Genomic DNA, 19,569 nt, shown 5'->3' on the forward strand with positions numbered 1-19,569 from the left:
TCTTTGAAATTATCATCACCTGGCGCAAGACAGCTAAATATGTCGTTTGAGATGACTCAACTTCCTTACGTGCCAGTAAATTATACACCACACTCCAAACAGTTGCACTACAGTCAGACCTGACCACATATGTTTGATAGTGAGTGGCAAATTATAAAACACAGGTTAATTAACTTTACCTTATCAAGTCTGGGAAAGCAAACGTTGCCCATAACAGGATTTGCTATTTTACACTGGATATCATGAACTCAAAGCTCGTCCCTCTTACAACTAAATGGGGCTCTTTATATGACCTTTTTTCGGTCTTTTTTTTCAGAAGCCGAATTTGAATTTAGGCTGCTATTCTGCTGTCTCTTTTTCATTGAAAAGAAGAAAAAAATATCTGAGGTTGAAAAGCAAGACAGGAGCTTTCTTAGCTACACTAATGCCGCGCAGTTCACGCCCCAGGTGTTTTCTTTCAATTCTGCTAAGTATCGGTACACCCGGCTCTGCAACTACGAGGTTGCTATTGCTTTGCCCCTTTAAAAATCTCCATGAGTTTTTATTAACATATGCAATGTTCCTGAGCCTCCATGCTGGGGCCGTGTTCTCTCGCTCTCTCTCTCTCTCTGAAAATTAGTCTGTTATAATTAAAACGAATAATTAAAACGAGAGTCTCTCCCATGCCCTTACTCTCTCACTCTCTCTCTCTCTGAAGCCCATGAAAACTCACAACTTACTGAATTAGTCAGCGTTAATAGTACTTCTAGAGATAAATATTCCTTTTGTCAGGATGCATTTAATCTTAGCCTTTATTACAACAGCACCCAAAGGAATGAAAACTGCAACAAGGACGTTCCTCAATAATTCTAAATCATAAAATGTTGAGGTTTTACAAAAAAAATCTAATGAGCTTTAATTATCAATACGAGTCTTTTTGCATATCTGTTTTATGTATTTTGGCTTTTCCAGGTTACTGAGCTTAAGAGTAAAATTCTTTTATGGGTCCGTTTCAAAAAATGTAAAGACGCTTGTGCTGAATCAAAATAAGAGACAATGATAAAATGAATGGAACATTTATTGAAGGGTCACTTTATTCTTCAGAGTGAAAAACGTAACCAATGGATTGAGATTGTCTTGGAAAGATCAAAATCATATATTTCATTCCGTATATTAGCACAAAGCTTCCAGATCAGACTCCCGCGACAAATATTTCCATACATTTTTTCCAGAATAGCCATCAACTTGGATCTGGAGGCTTTCCAGAACTGTCAGGGTCAGGTAACGAGAATTTCGAGAGAAGACTTGAAAAGAGATCAGAAAAATAGAATATGTTACAAGGCAGGCCTGTGTCCTGACAGACACCTCTAGATGAAACGATTTCGTCGGGGCCAAAACGTCAAGGGACCTCAAAAAGTTGCCTCGGAACATGTATATCCTTTTAATCCGTTTATCATACGCAAATCAATAACTAGTTTGTTCTTCATTGCTAAGTGCTGTGTGGTAGTTTATCTGTCACAGGCCTCAGGTACCTTCCTTTTCTCCCCTTTTTATCCATTCCAGTAACTTTTTAACTATCTTTCAACTTGTACCTACTTTCTCTCTATTCATATCAGCCTGAACAAAACGTGTTTATTACCACATCCTACCTGTCATCAAACAAGAGCAAAGATTTATATGCCCTGATACGAGCAAGACTACCAACGGAACTCGAAATGGCATGGCATCACAAGCACCCCAACGTCAGTACGTCCTTTTGAAAGATCGAGCCATTGCCAAGGTGGTGAAAGCCAAGCTATAAATCTGGTACCACCTGGAGATCGACGATCTCTGTCATTTTTTCAATATTGAACTTTTTAGACTCTCTCTCTCTCTCTCTCTCTCTCTCTCTCTCTCTCTCTCTCTCTCTCATCCAGTATATTCCGTCTGTTATAGGAAATTGCTTAGGCATCTCTCTTTCTCTAATTTGCTTCCTGACAAAAGTGATGCATTTTTTCTAAAAGTTAGGTTATAAAAACGCTTCTTTTAAATTAAACCATCAAAGGAAGGAAAGTAATTTTTCCTTTCCGATGAAAGTAAAATATGCCTCGGTTAAAGTTGCTATCGTCTGCGATTCATGAATCGCATTACAACTTGAACTAAACCAATTCTGTTTATAATAGATGCATTGAATAATGACACCTGTTCGAGTAAATTAGTTTATCTTCGCAGTAAGAATGAATATTGCCTTTAAATTAGAACTATTTTTCGACTGAAATTCAATTTCAATGGTAATTATTTTTATCCGTCTCTTTGCTCAATTATACCAATATTCTATTTTTTTCTTTGTTAATTAGAGCTGTCACTAACGATGTGAGAGAGAAAAAGTATCTCATGAACGTTTCACATAATGGGATGAACATTACCTCGTCGAGGTTGTCCCGTTGGTATAGCCTAGTTTTGACAGATTATTGAGTACTCCTCTCTCTCTCTCTCCAGTCAACAAACAAGTTAATTATGAAGAGCTTCACAAAAGAAGCTTATCAGTAAGCAAACTCAAAACAAAGACTGAGATTCTCGATGTAGTGAATAATCATCTAAGAAATACCATCGTATGTAAAACCAATGAAAAAGACTGCGTCCAAAAGAAGTACTAAGAGTGTTGGTTTTGATGTGAAGAAGACTGTGAAGACAGTCCCTCTGTTAATAAGCCATGACGCTTCAATGATCGGTTGTAACCAATCTCTGACAGGCGCTGCCATAATACGTCAGGTCCAGCAATATGACAACGCCACTATTGCTACCCATCATTTTCATCGGCTTTACGTCCTCATTTTTTCCGCAATTTACTTATTTTAAAGACCTGTTTGAGAACTAGAAAGGTGAACAAACATATTAGAATATATATATATATATATATATATATATATATATATATATATATATATATATACACATATATATATTAAGATTTATATAATATTATGTTATGCATTAGGACCTTCTGAACCAATGTAACTTCTGAACTTTCAAATGGCACTTACAAATCATCTTTTCCTCCATTCATCCCTCACGAAATATTCAGACTAAATTTTTCACACTCGTAGCGATGACAACGAGACCGAATGAGAGATTATATACAGGGATTAATACAAAAACATCAGTACCAGAATTGAGATTCTAATAAAGTAGGATGCGTTGATGTTTGCATTCAAAAACTGAATTTTAATGGAAAGATATTTTCGCATTTTCCGGGATTTTTCTATTTTCATTTTTTCGTTTCTCGTTAGGAGAGTATGATGATCGTCGTTATACACGTCGTTACAATGAATTTATGTGAAAACTGTTAATTGAACTGAATAAGTATGGATATTTGATGCAATATGTTTTCCTTTCTGTTTTATTTAAACGACTACGTAAAATATCTTGGCAAGGTGTAATATTAATACAACCAAGCCCCGTGCAGGTGTGAACGAAATTTTACCATTATTTTGTATTCAATTGTATGAGGAATATATGTTATTTAACTAACCATTCAGTTTATATCATTTTTGTGAGAGAGAGAGAGAGAGAGAGAGAGAGAGAGAGAGAGAGAGAGAAACATGCCCTAACAAGGGCAAAACATGGCTTTGGAATATTCTTTTAGCAATGCTGAACCTACAGAAATTAAGAAAATAACTATGTGTTTGCAGTATAAAATTCGTTAAGATTACGACATTATGAGCGCTTTGAGGTCCCAATAATACTACTTTTAGTACCCTGCCAGCCAGAAGTTTAAGACATCGCGCTTCTCCGTCATATTTGTTTTTCTGCAATACGGGAGAGTCTAATGGCAATGTCTTAACTTATCATAGGGGCTTCACTGTGAGCAATAAGCCGTAAGAGGACTATGTTGTATATAAGTAGGGCATCTGGCGGCAGAATTTGAAATCAATATGGAAATTCCCAGTAGTACATGAAACACGTTTCAAATGCCCTGCAGCGCAGCTAAGACTAAATAGCTTTAATTTTCATTTCAGGCTCGTTCATGGGCAAGATCATCTACAAGCACGCAAGTTAGAAAAACGACATGATGTAAGTTGAAATTTTGTTTACGACAGTTCCAGTGTTAATGATTTAAAGAAAGGCACTTTGAGAGTATCGTTACTGTGTTAATTAATCTTTTGTTGATACAGATGCCTTCAATGCCTATGTTGCAAAGACAGTTAGGTTTCATTTTACAAATATATATATATATATATATATATATAATATATATATATATATATATATATATATATATATATATATATATATATATATATACATATATATATATATATATATATATATATATATATATATATATATATATATATATATATATATATATATATGTATGTATGTGTCTTTTAAATGTTAGATGGATATGTTCTATAGTAACAGTAATTGTTTTCTCTGATAAAAGAGGAATTGTTAGTAATACGTTAAGATATACCTGAAAGTCGTTTAGGGGCAGATTGGAATTTGATAATCGTTATGGTCATGAAACTAACCAAGTGACCGAGGATGATTTGGGTAAGTCTAATTGTGAAAAATTGTTGTTTAAGTAAGTTAAAAGGTTTTATTTTAAAGTTAAATGATAACAATATAATTGCTCCAGTCATACAGCCTATGAATAGAATACCGTTTTCTTTGGAAGAAAGCAATGACAATAAATTGAAATAATTCGTGGAAAAAGGACTTCCCTCAGCCTGTTGACTGGCTGATAGGGTGGCAAACAACATTTGTAATTATGCTTCAATTTTACACTGACAGCAAAAATAGGTTGTGCACTGATAAGCATGAAAATATGAAGCAACATTAGGATCAAAATCACATCATTATGAATGATTAAGTATTGCTGGATATAAATGGAACATTTTATTCTTCTCAATTGAGAGGAATCTATTAAAATTAAATTTCACCCAAAAAATAGGAATTGGGAAATTTTAATTGCTCAGTGCTTCTATAAATATCTCTCATTGAGTACGTTTAACATTCCGTGGAATCATATTCATAAACTGTTATGAAGTCCATTGTTTCATGATGATATAACTTCGCTGTAACATATATAAATAACTAGGGTAACCATTTCAATAAAAATGCGATCATTTAAAAGGGCCACGATGGCTAGTCCAGACTAATGTTGCGGCTTCATAAGGCTTTTTATTTTTTCCCTGAAGGGATTATTGCTTTTGTCCACGATTCCTTAAGCTGGTGACATCACGTATCGCTGAGTTGTTGGCTGTGAGTGATGCCACACACAGTACTTTTTCTATCTGAACCTTGGTTTAACAATACCTGCTCTTTATTTTTATCCCAAAACGTTTGCTGCCGTCGTAGCTGAGAAGAATGATTTTAGTTCTCAACTTTATAAGGATAAAATCTCCTTTGGGAATGATAGTCTGTCTTTTCTTCATTCCAACCGTTTCTTCTCTTCCAGTCTTACGGTACCATAGCTGTTGATCCTTCACAGAAGCCACCCTTTTGACTCCATACATGATTTCATCACTTTTAACCTTGTGTACACAGTATATTGAATTTCGAATTCTCTGAAGATGGACGGATCGTATTGGTATATCGGCAAATACTATTATTTCAAAAAGGCGTTGCTGCAGAATTTGTCACTTCATTTTGTGTTCTGACGTCTCTCCCATTATCCTAAAAACCGGTTTCCATCTTTCATCTTCGGAGAACTATAACAGCCAGCTCTCAAAAAAAGAATAAAAAAGTGGCTGTCTAGTCCCTCCAACTATTGTCCCGTTTTTCTTACTTCCGCAGGAATATGGTCAAAGTTTCCAAACTCTGACCATTTCGCCTTCTCTAAAACATTTAGAATCTATAAGCCTTTTCGACAGTCATCGGTGCAATGTCGTTAAGGCAGGATCAACTAATGACGTCGTATTTTGTCTTACCCATATATGGTCACCCTCCTTTAGGAACGCCATGGATTTTTGGTCATAGCTCAAGGCATTTATGATGCCTTTGAAGTAGTTTTTGTACGTGACATTGGAAGCTAATCTCGCTTCTGATAGTTTCATTATTCGTAAACACACTGAATTTTATTGGAAAACTGTTCAGTGTCTTTACCCTTTTTGTTCCTTTTATGAATCATCGCCTTATTTGAACGCCTTCTTGCACGATCCATTTTATTCATATGCAAAAGATCCCGCCATTCCCAAACCGTCCTGTCTTCCTGATACTATGCTGAGAGACCTGAGATGGCCCCGGTACGAACACGAACACACAGGCTTACAGAAGACAGAAAAACACAAACAAAAACAAGACTAAACGAATCTATGAGTGGTTAATTGAGGAACTATTAAAGGCTATTACAGTTCTGGGAATATTTTTATTGCTAAAGGCTACTCACCATCAGGTATTAGGTCAAAGGATGCTTGATTGCAACCGTGGAACAGCATTATAGGGAAATAATGAAACCAGTTAGCGAGCAACCTTTACGCTGGGTGTTTTAAGGCTTTCCCAAATATCGGAAGAAATCTGCTTCTTTAATATTATCTTCTGCGACGACAAAAGCATGAGATAAATGTTATTTTTATCATATTATATGCATTTTAAATTGTAAATGATCACCATTTTAGTAACTCGCTGTCTTTTTTCTGCCTTTTAGTTATCAACATTTAGAAAATTCACAAACTCTGGTATGCTTATATTTTGCACGGGTGAAAAATCAGATCCTATTTCCCCTTCCACTCCTGTATACTCCATTTTTTGTGTAATAAGTTCAGATGGCAGAATAATCCTAAACAAAAGAAAAGCTTGAATAAATAACGAGGGCAAAGACTGTTGCCACGCAGATCCAGAACAATACGTTTAAAGCGATGTCTCGTTTTTCCACCTGCTTCTAATAGATAATGTTTAACCTTTAAACTTTTTCCCTCATTTAATGTTTACATAAGCTTTCTTCCTAAAACATAACATGATAATATGCATACTACGCATGCTTTACCACTGAGACATGCTTTTCAGTATGAAAAATCACACACAAACACATATATATAAGTATGTATCTATATGTATATACATACATATAGATATGTATGTACATATATGTACATATATATGTATACACACACACACATACACACACACACACACATATGTGTACATATATATATATATATATATATATATATATATATATATATATATATATATATATATATATATATATATATATATATATATATATATATATATATATATATATATATATATATATATATATATATATGAGCGCACCTACCCTGAGAAGTATTTGAATATATGCCTTTTAGGGATGATACAATGCCACTTCAGACGTCATGCGACCGAACCATCAAGAGTGCATTAAGCTTACTGCTGCCGGCGGATCAATTCTAAAAGCCATGGGCTAGAATGTCAATGAAGGTGGGTGCACCTATCGTATATATAATTCCCTTTGGTTGCAAATTATTCCAAGAGAATGATCCATTATCAAAGTACATTTTTGGCCTAATATTTTCAAACATTATGGATTTTTCAATGTTCACAGATTTAATAAACATAAAGACACACACACACCAGTGAAAAGTCGCATTATTTCGCTTGATGTTCCATTCCGAGTACCATTTATCATTACTATGTGTGGAATGTATGCGATCACATGACACTTTCCATATCTGTCCATAATTAGTTACCATTATTTTTAGTCAAAATAATACCTTCTTCAATTTATTATATGGTAAGGAAAATTATAGATATAACTCAATAATTTTCTTCTTTCACTGCGGCAGCAAATATATGGTTTGCCAAGTGGGCACTTCAGGTCCAGCAAAATTAGTTTTAGAGTGAAATTATTGAATTCCTTGATGAAAGATAATACTTTATACAAATTATTACGTAACCTTTTTGTCTGAATTATTTGCAGTAAACGTGCCAGTAGATACTTCAATAAACTTCGCTTTTATTAAAACAGACAATACTGCATCTGTTACAAAGTAGGCTTTTCAGCTCTCCCAACTCATACGAATGCAGCTCGAGCGTGAAATTGTTTGGTTCCCTGGTGCAAAATAATACTCCATACAAATTCGTGATGTGACAAATCATACCACTGTGACACCCCAGATTAGCAAATTATCATATTCTATTTATAATCGAACATTCACGTGATTACTGAGTACATTGTTTTGGGGAATTTATTCTGAGTTTAATGTAGTAAATATACCAAAAACATCGCCAAACTAAGAATTTACAAAATTGTTAGTGGATTGTTTAAATGAACCTTTTAGCAAAGATGACAAGAAGAATTAGTCTGTCAGATTATGATGGTGAAAGTGCAGAGATTCTCTTTCAAAATGAGCGTGATTTTCAAAATCAAGAGGTTAATGCAACACCCCTTGGTTAAATGTCCGCAACCACCTCAAAAAATAAAATAAGGGAAAAGATAGAATTCAATTTGTAGTCAGCGAAAATTGGGCATCAACTATTTATTTCAAAATATGAAGTGTTCTGTTTTCCTTCAAGAAATTTTCTCCGCAATCCTTTCCTGAATGAAGTCTGAAAGGATGCAACAAAAAATAAGAGATGAAGCTTGGAAGAAAATGGAAACCAATAAACGCTGGAGAGTTTAAAAACACCATTGGTAAACTTTTGCACAGTGGTGCATACACAGTGTAATCACGAACCTGTTGCGCAGCTCTGAAGCTAATTTGTTGGTCAGCTTTTTTCCAGCCATCAGTGGAAAGGAATCTTTTTCAAGAATAGGCGTGAATTATGTATTTTGGTGACAGTAAAAGAACAGACAAACAAACATTTTCAAAGCGATTTCGGAATCTTTTTTCTAACGTGGAAACAAAAACTCTATAAAGTGTTTATACCTGAAGTAAATTTAATTTCTGACGATTATTTAGTAACTTTTCGAAGGTGCTGTCATATTCACCATTCTATCCATTAAACCCAAGAAATCTTTGTCCTAGATTTTCCATTTTGCAGGACATTGACTATAGAATGAGAGCAAAGAAACCAACGAAAATCGAATAATCAATCTCGGAACTCCTGCAGCTTAGACAATGTCAGAGCACTACTAGGGAAATGAAGGAAGTATTAATTGCAAATTTTCTTTTGTTAGAATAACAGAAATCTTATAAAAATTAGACCTTATTTTGGTCTACTCGAATAAAAGGCCGTGCCGAATGAACATCTGTCTTTCTGAATAGATGTTTGCTTTTCACGCAAGATTGCCTGTAAAGTGTGGTTTAACTTTTTCCTGTATTTTTTGACTTTCAGACGAATTGCTCTGAGAGTGGTGGTTCAGGTGTTGTCATGTTTTTCTTTTTCTTATGGACAAATTACTTTTTAACTGGTGTTTACGCTTTGTGTTTCTTTACCCCTTAATCGAAATGACTTTTAAATTGGTGGCTTACTTTTTATATCTTTTATCAAGATTACTATTAATATACTGCTGTTGTAATCATAATTTAGACCATCGCTGAAAAATATATTAAACTATGTAGCACAATTCCTGTTTCAACAGGGCTTTCCTTTGGCCTCTTTACCGCCTGCACGACAGAGGTATTGAGTGCTACTGGCTTTGATAAGCATCAGTCTATATATTCTGTTTAAGGTATTACGTTGCCACACTACCTAGCAATAGATAGTTTTTATTTTTTTATATGTAAAACTGTGACTGGGTCTTCCTGACAAAGTATTATTGACGGCGTTGTTCATGATTTTAAGAACTTTAAATACTGTAATGCTAGAGAACCCAATGCACAAAGGTTTTAGTTTTCAACCCTTACAGATTGTTTGTATATATCAATATCTATATGGTCGATAGTTTACCTTTAGCATATTAGGACCCCCTTTTGCTCTCTTTTATTGTTCCGGACTAGAAGTTGTGGCTTTAGAAAGTTTCAAATGAATGCACTGGTCATTCAGTAGCGTTTGATGGATTGCTTTCTTCATCATCATTTTTTTGGGTAAATAAATTCATGAATATTTCAGTTAGCTTTTGGTCTGATAAACAGAAGCTTTAACAATAATTATTTCTCTCTCTCTCTCTCTCTCTCTCTCTCTCTCTCTCTCTCTCTCTCTCTCTCTCTCTCTCTCTCTGTGCGGAAACAAAAATAAAAAGATGCAATGGCCAAATATCTAGGTCATTCATCCATTAGGGATTCAGACTGTTCAATACATATTCGCCAGAAATGGAAGATTTTTATATACATAATCTTATTTCATTGACAGTTGTGGCATTATTGTAAATATGGAACATTCTAGCCAAATCTCTTTTATTATACAGCATAATTTTCATAGGTCTTCAAATAAAGTCATTCTAAGATTATTCTCATTAGTTTTTTTGTTCCTTATTTAAGTATCTTGGACAATAATTGATCTTAAGTAAATACGGTAATAGTTATTTGTCATATATAAACTATATTTTTTTATATGCGTGGCTAGGAATAAAAGCAATCTCAATGAAAATGTAAATGTAACTTAAAAAGAGGAATGACTATGTATAACTTCCAACAATTATCATAACTAAAAACAATTTTTACTGTGAGAAATATATTTCTGTTATAGCAAAGGTGGCAAAATTACTAAATACTTGAAAATGGCTTTATATAATGAACTCTGTTTGACAAAACAACACTTGAATGAATCTTTATCCCTATAGCTCCCTTCCTCTGCAAATGATGAGGGTGGATCGCTAGTAACAGTATCTGAAGATATGCTACAATGTTCCAGTATCCTAGTTTTTGGAAAATGGACGTTCCCTCAGGGATGGGAAGTTATGATAAGTCGAACACAGGGCAACAACCTAAAATATCGCTGCGCTCTGAATAGGAGACGCTTCAGTTTTGTTCTCCCATACGAGAATCCTGGGTTTTAAAGACTCTTTGGATACACTTGCAGATTATATATATATATATATATATATATATATATATATATATATATATATATATATATATATATATATATATTTACATGCACACATATATGTATATATGTATATATATACATATGTGTATATATTTTATATATAGTGTATATATACTATGCATATATATGTGTATACAATGTATCTACATGCAAATATATAATATATATATATATATATATATATATATATATATATATATATATATATATATATATATATATATATATATACATATATATATATTATATAAAAGTGAATGTTAGTTTGGATGCTATAGAAATCCGAACCGCTTGACAGGCCCAGGCAAAATTTTCCGCAAGGCCTCTGTGTCACCCCAGAAAGGTTTATAACTCAAAATCAAACCCCTACTACGTGACAGACATACAAACACAAACAAAACAAGTGAAATTTTCGTTTTTACCGGTTCCGTCACCTTTTCCTTCAGTGCTTTATGGGTTAATTCTCATTTTTCACCTGACGAACCACCTTTTCATTCAGGCACTGTCAGACGTATGAGTAACCTTCAACAATAAATCCAAATCCCCTATTACATAAATTTTTTATCAGAATTTACGTGAATTTTGATCATAATTTATGATAATTATTAATATAATCATTTATTACCTCGACAAAATCAACACTGAAAACCTACGGGGCATTAAACTAGTGGAACCCGACGAAGAGAGATAAGAGGGGTGTTAGGCCTTACCGTTGTTTATTATCAATCTAACTATCATTAATTAAATGGTGACGAGGGGCTTATGAGGACATCATCCCCACAACTTAAGAGCGAGAGAGATATCTCGTTCAATTCAGACGTAGGAAAGACAGAAACAACGGGGAGAGAGAGAGAGAGAGAGAGAGAGAGAGAGAGAGAGAGAGAGAGAGAGAGAGAAAGCTAAGTAGACGAGATATTCGAAGCACCGAATGAGTTACAAGATATTTTTACCTTACTCGATAAAACAATTTAAAGTGGATACAGGAAAATTTTTCTGAGAACTTCAGAGTCTTCCCGGGCTGCGCCGGGTTGGTCAGCTAAATATTCACTTTTCTTTCGACTGGGAATCCTAAAATGAAATAATATAAATGGCTTCGAAGATACTCAAGGGAAAGGCAATGGCAAGGTATGAAACATTCAGAAGTCTAATGAACTTTGGACTATCCTTCTGAACATAGCAAAAGTGAAATAGTATAGGATAAAGTCTTGAGACAGATGAATTCTCAGAGGAAGATAATTTTCATATTTGCTTTATTTTCATTATTAATTTTCTGCCTAATTCTGATACTTTATTTGATTCCTTTAACGTGTTGGCATTTAAAAAGAAGGTTCGACGCTTATTTTGCACTTATAACTCAGTATTTTAATATTTCTCATTCTCTCATACTTCTGCCTGGTTAATCGAGGAGATTAAAATCCCCAAATATGAAATTCTAGCATAAGCACGTCATAAAATACCTAAATTTATGATACCTAATACAATTTTCGTCTTGCTCCAGCTCACAATAACCTAGATTTAAGAAATAACATTTGACTTGATTTAAATTCTAGAAAATAACTCCTCATAAAATCTCGCTCTTTATTAACCCTGGAATTCTCCCCCCAAGGGCTTTTAGCGATCAATATGCTTAATATTATATCGCAAGAGGCTCTCAACCGCCACCCTTCTCTCTCTCTCTCTCTCTCTCTCTCTCTCTCTCTCTCTCTCTCTCTCTCTCTCTCTCTCTCTCTCTCTCTCTCAATACGGAATATTAAATTTCTAAAATAAAAACTTTTTTCAATGTATTTTTTGGAGAGAAAGGGGAATGTGATCTTATGGGAATAAAGCTACATTGCAAATATATCAGTTTTTTGTGTCTCAATAAGTAATGAAAATAGTTTTTGGAAGTTGATGTGGCTCTCCTTTTTTTGTTTTTATTTGTAAATAAGAAAATTTATTTCTTATTCACAAAAACGCTTCAATGAACTCCCTTCTAATTCTCCCACATTTCCGGAACATCACGAGCTCTTTCTTTAATTTCCTGATTTCTTTTATCGCACCCAAACAATGAGAGAGAGAGAGAGAGAGAGAGAGAGAGAGAGAGAGAGAGAGAGAGAGAGAGAGAGAGAGAGAGAGAGAGCACTGAATTCTAAGGACGATAAACAGAGGAAATTGACATAAAACTGACACCCATTTATTTCAGTCTTCTATTAACTTTCATTTTTTCCCTATTTTCTTACAAAAATTTACTAGGATTTAAAAAAAATAATTTGCTTACATCACTCGTGCCCCTGTCACACCTCATGCTCCTACTTACGTTGGCACTGAGCAGATGTATTTCTTTTATTCTACCAGGCCATATGTTGAACACCATACGCTAAATCCTATTATAGCATAAGAAAACGAAACAGAGAGTACGATGAAGTATATCGTCATGAGTTTTTTATAATTCTTAAACAAAGTGCAAACGAATCAATTATTCTTTTTGTTTGCGTAGTAAGGTTTGATCATTTGGAAAATAACTCTTTTAGTGATATCGGAAATTTGGATCTAGAGGGGTTTCAAGAATTTAAAATATCTCATTACAGGACTTTAGATGTCAGATGAACCCGTCATTGAGCAGTTCCTGCAGATTTATATTTGACTTGAATGTGCGGAGTATGAAGGATAGTTCTCATACTTGAAAGTCTTTTGGGACATCATTTTTCTTAACAGAGTTGGCTTAATAGCTTTCCATCTAAGAAATGACCCTGCTCTTCCAACTTTGGACCTTGTCCTCGAGAGTTTTTTTTTATCTTACGCTACCTTCACTCTCTCGACCTAATTTAATTTGAAAAAGCGGTCATCAATTAAGAGAGAGAAGTCCGCCTACTCATACTGTTCTTTCAGTAGTCAAGCTTGACTCAGGGAGCCGTGCATATCTCGTTCTTTTCAGCATAAATAAATGTCTCCCATCAGCCCACAAAACCTTATTCATAACTGAATTACTGAATGCAAAATTTAAATGAAATTTGACCAGATAGAATTTTTAAAAGAATTTCAATTTACTAGAACAATGAAAAGATTAGAGGAGTTTCAAATGAGCGACATGCAAGATCAAAAGTTCACTTCCCAATTCAAGGCATATACAAACAAGCCTCTTCAGTTGCTTATCCATTCTGCTATGAGAAACAGATGTATAAATAATGGAAATTGTAATGATCCATTAGGTAGTAACTGTAAAAAGATGGCCCTGAGGAGATCAAGTGATGAAGAATTGAATAACATCAGAAGTGAAAACAGTACAAAAAATATACCAAGAGAAATTGAGAAGATTGCATTATTTCATAAAAATGATACGTTAGGCAGGGTAAACACGTAAAGTAAGTTAACAGAGACAAACAGTAGAGAAAGATATATAAGTTTCCTTCCAACTGACCATGTCAAGATAATTAGAATATCAACCAACCTGCTTCGTTTTAATTACGGAAATCTATACTAAAGAGGAAAGAGAAAAATGCGATGTTCCAATTTCTGCTAGGAATTAGATATTCTCTATACGTAGCATTGATGAATTTTCAATCTTCCTAAAATGAAACAGTAATTTAGAGAGTTCAAGTGTGAAAACCCGTAGCCTTCGAAGAAAGGATGAAGAAAAGTTTTTTCGCCAGATTTGTGGTGTGCTGTAAGATGACACACTCTTGAGTAAATTTGCCTTGAAATTAAGGGGTGGCGCACACCAAAAATTCACGACTGTTTTTAAAATGTTGAACACACAGCAGATACCAAAGAATAAACTGTTGAAGGAAGCCCAGTGTTTACAGTATTTTGAGTGGTGTGTAAGAAAGAATAAAGCTATTCAAAAAGCTATTTGAGAAAAACGCAACACAAACAAAAGAAGCTCCCTTTGAAGGGGAGCCGGATATAAAAGGATCAAAGGATATGGCAGGAGACAGGACTACAGAAATTATGAAAAAGATTACGGTTAGAGGAGAGAGAACACATCCAAAGAGAACTGAAGATGGATGGGTGTGGTTTTATTTTAAGATTTCAAACGCAAAGACACTGAACTCTATCAACATTCCATGAATCTCTGAAGATTTCAAAGTTGAAATAGTTTGAAATTCGAAATGTCCTGACTTGTTCTCACCTGCGTTTGAATAAGAGAATAAAATAGTTCATTTTATGGCTTGAAAAAAGTAACATAGTTTGGGTATTTTTTTACTTTTTTAATATTTCTTAATCAACTTTATTTTCATGCTAGGTCAATTTGCAGCGGTAAAGTATTATGGGGAATGGAGGAGGTAAATTTTAATAATATCTAGAAATCATATTAAATCATATTAAAAACAAAGATTCACTTTCGACTTTGGTAACAAAGTTAGAATTCTCCTGTGGATTCAGTGTATGCTAAGTATCGTGCTACTAAATAAAACATCTAACCTTTTCCGGGCCAAAGCCGGGCAACATACCTGACTTCTGGAGGTTGAAGAATTTTTAGTTGAGGATCCTATTCCTGATGGCCGAGTCTTAACCATTTTTTACCAGAACTGAGATGGAATAAAAGGAACTCATCTCACTATATAACTAAAATATATCATCACCAATTCTTATTCGTCTAGGTAAGATGATATGTTAATAATTTTGTGAATGACAGTTCTCTAAGGTTTAAGAAAAAGGGCTGTCTTTACTAAGCTAAGTACATGCTCTATCTAGTTCCACTTCTTGTTAACCAATATGTATGCCTGAAAAAACTACCGTTTCACCGAAGTCTATTTTGACAAGGAATACACGTCTGAAGGCGTTCAAACTGCGAACTTTCGTGTCCTTCGACTTCTCAAATATACGAATTTTATTCATAAACTTTCTAACCTAAGCTCTTCATGTAACTAACACAAAAGTTATATTAATGATGGTGTTTTTACTTTGCCAAAATATATAATGTCTGCTGTTCTAAAGGAAGTTTATTGCTTTTAGTCTTTGATAGTAAAATATATGTTGGAATAAGAAACAATGAATTGAAATTCAGCTAGCAGATAATGCAGCTCTTTTTATAATTGTTTGTTCTTTCTTGATATGAGAGGAATTAGGTACTTGTCAGAGAATGGTAATAAACTAGTAGACGCTACAGTTTGTTAGGTGTATGTATGTATATGTATACCGGTATGTATATATACTGTATATCTATGCATATATGTTATATATAAAAGTGAATGTTTGTTTATTTGTTTGGATGCTACAGGAATCCTAACCACTTGACAGGCCCAAGCAAAATTTTGCACAAGGCCTCTATGTCACCCCAGAAAGGTTTATAACTCAAAATCAAACCATACCCCGTGACATACATAAAAACACGGAAATAAATGAAATTTTCACTTTTACATAACCTTTTCCGTCAGTGCTTTATTGGGTTCATTCTCATTTTTCACCTGCCGCTCCAACTTTTCTTCCAGGTGCTGTCAGACGTATGATTAACCTACAACAATAAATCCAAATCCCCTATAACATGAATTTTTCATCATAATTTACGTGAATTTTGATCATGATTTATGAGAATTTGTAATATAATTGTTTATTACCTCGATAAAATCAACACTGGAAACCTACAGGGCATAAAACTAGAGGAGCACGACGAAGTTAAACACCTCTCATCGCAAACCCTTTTAATCAGTTTAGTATATAACAAAAATGAACAGATGTGTTTGACTGTATTTGAATTACTTTCATTCAGTCATTAAAGCAATATAATTCAAAATGCACGTTGCCATCATTTCCAACTTAATTTATGACAATTATTAGTATAATTGTTTATTACCTTTGTAAAATCAACATTGAAAACCTATATCGGCTTAAACGAGGTTTGGAATTAATTATCGGCAACCAGAGTGGCGAGGAGCAAGAGACAAAGGACGGAACGGTTGACAGTTAACCGTATATCCAGGCCTTCCCGAGTCTATCTCAGCATATTATAAATTTGATCGAGGAACTAAGTAACGTTTTTCATACAATCACGAAAATAGAATATGCATGATAAAGCGAAGCATTAACTTAAATTCGGTGGTTCAGACACTTCTATTTGAAACGGACACCTGGCAACTACATCAACCCGTGAACAGCAAGACTGGAAGAGTAACTATCAGTCAATTCGCACCTGTTGCTGCATTCCCGTCATTTTTTAAGAAAATAAAATGTTGGTTTATGGTTATTTATGAGAATGATATATATTCATTGCTATCTTTAATATAAGGTTACGTTTAACCTTATATTAAATGCTACGTTCATAAATCTGTTGTCACTGTAAAGTTAATGAATTTACTATGCTATGTTAAAAACGCCCCTAAAACCAATATAAAGCATGCGTATCAGGAGTTGACATTAGCCATATTGGAAAATGTTTGCAATTTATTTCTTAATTCACCAAAAATCGCTAAACAGAGATACCTAAAAAAAAAGTTTTTTTATCCAGGACAAAAGTAAAGTAAATTGCCTTTTTTTATTTATATAACTCATTACTATTTGGTTAGGTGTGATATGACAAAGGGCAGTGAAACAACGGCAAAATGTACGAACGAGATAAGGTTATTGGTAAGTGACATCTGTTTGTTACTATCATTCAAAAAATCACCAAAAATAGGTACATTGAAACATCAAATTTTTATTCAAACGATGAAAAAATTCGCTACTTTTCGTTTCCAATAAATTCCGCTGACTGGTGAGGAGGCGGAAGGCTAGCTGCTGCTGAAATTCACTTAAAAATAGGAAAGAAGCAGAAAGGGTTGACAAAGTACAGTCTAAATATTTCTAATTAAAAAATGAAGTACATTCTTATACATTATTAACGACTGAGTTTAATTAGAACCTGAGAGAGAGAGAGAGAGAGAGAGAGAGAGAGAGAGAGAGAGAGGGGGTGTTAGGGAAAAGAAAAAGGGTGAAAGAGAGAGACATTTTATCGGTTGTTATTCAGAGTTTTTCTGGGCAGAGCCGGGTTGGTCAGCTAGTGTATGTATGTATGTATGTATGTATGTATGTATGTATGTATGTATGTATGTATATATACACACACACACACACACACATATATATATATATATATATATATATATATATATATATATATATATATATATATATATATATATATATATATACACACATTTATGTAAGCATGTGTGTGTATACAATACATATCTATTGCATATTATTATTGCACTATTTAAATTATTAGGTATATATAGTCATATATATATATATATATATATATATATATATATATATATATAAATAACCTGACTACAGCGTCTAATAATTTAAAGCGCAATAGATGTGCTATATATATATACTAGCTGACCAACCAGGCGCTGCCCAGAACTCTGAATAACAAGCAATAAACTTAAACTGTCTCTCTCTTTCTCTCTCACCCTCTTTCTTTTCCCTAACACCCCATCTCTCTCTCTCTCTCTCTCTCTCTCTCTCTCTCTCTCTCTCTCTCTCTCTCTCTCTCAAGGCTCTAATTAAACTCAGTCGTTAATACTGTATAAGAATATACGACTTTTTTTAATTAGAAATATTCAGACTATATTTTGTTAAGCCTTTCTGCTTCTTTCCTATTATTAAGTGAATTTCTGCAGCAGCTAGCCTTCCGCCTCCTCATCAGCTAGCGGAATTTATTGGAAACGAAAAGTATTGAATTTTCACATCGTTTGAATAAAAATTAGAATATTTATTTTTGGTGATTTTTTCAAAGATAGTAACCAACAGGTGTCACTTACCGACAACCTCAACTCGTTCGTACATTTTGCCGCTGTTTCACTGCCCTTTGTCATATCACACCTAACACAAGTAGTAATGAATTATATATAAAAAGGCAATTTATTTTACTTTTGTGCGGAATAAAATTTTTTTTACGTATCTCTGTTTAGCGATTTTTGGTGAATTAAGGAAAAAAAGTTGCAAACATTTTCCAATAGAATATAGCGTCTGATAATTTAAAGTGCAATAGATATGTGCTTGAACATTTACACACCTTTCTCTCTCTCTCTCTCTCTCTCTCTCTCTCTCTCTCTCTCTCTCTCTCTCTCTCTCTCTCTCTATATATATATATATATATATATATATATATATATATATATATATATATATATATATATATATATATATATATATATATATATAAGCACTTTAAATAAAAAAACAATAAATAAAACAGAGAAGAAATGAATTAAATAAAACCCATTTTTACCACCGTATTAAAAATATAATAAACAGAATTCTAAATTTTTTTTTACATATTTGGTGTTCACGATCACTAAAGAAAAAAGAAAATACACTGACTCGAATTTTAGCCAGCAGAGCAACGTTATATGTGAATTACATGTTACTTCAATTATGGCAGCCTTATGCGAAATGCATTTTCCAAAACACTGCAGTTACATTCTATTATTACCTACATGCACAACGGAAAAATGACTGCAAACGAATACGAGGGCAAAAAAGCCGTTGATCAACTCACTGGGAATTTCCGTAATGAGAAAACTTTGATTATAAAAATATGGAGTTTGAAAAAAGAAGCGCTCTCAATTACACGCCACACTTCCTGATCGATTCCCATCGATGTGTAATTTGAACTAGAAGGAAGCCCTTGCATTTTATTTCAGTATAATCGTAGGAACGACCATACTTCTTAATTTGTTTGGAAACTTGAACACTGCA

The 19,569-nt window shown here is 33.7% G+C and overlaps 2 protein-coding genes across 4 annotated transcripts in view; one reads left to right on the forward strand and one right to left on the reverse strand.

Annotated features, from left to right (window-relative positions):
- The window catches only part of LOC136845768 (uncharacterized), a 489,838-nt gene that overhangs the window by 245,152 nt on the left and 225,117 nt on the right, over positions 1 to 19,569 (reverse strand). The gene's annotated exons all lie outside the window — the stretch shown is intronic.
- LOC136845764 (uncharacterized) overlaps positions 1 to 19,569 on the forward strand; it is a 155,689-nt gene that overhangs the window by 68,982 nt on the left and 67,138 nt on the right. For all 3 annotated transcript variants that reach the window (XM_067116012.1, XM_067116011.1, XM_067116013.1), the window contains exon 2: positions 3,978 to 4,032. The gene's annotated coding sequence lies outside the window, so the exon portion shown is untranslated. The remainder of the gene's footprint in view (positions 1 to 3,977; positions 4,033 to 19,569) is intronic.

This window comes from Macrobrachium rosenbergii, chromosome 14 (assembly GCF_040412425.1).
Source record: "Macrobrachium rosenbergii isolate ZJJX-2024 chromosome 14, ASM4041242v1, whole genome shotgun sequence".
In the NCBI taxonomy this organism is placed as follows: Eukaryota; Metazoa; Arthropoda; class Malacostraca; order Decapoda; family Palaemonidae; genus Macrobrachium; species Macrobrachium rosenbergii.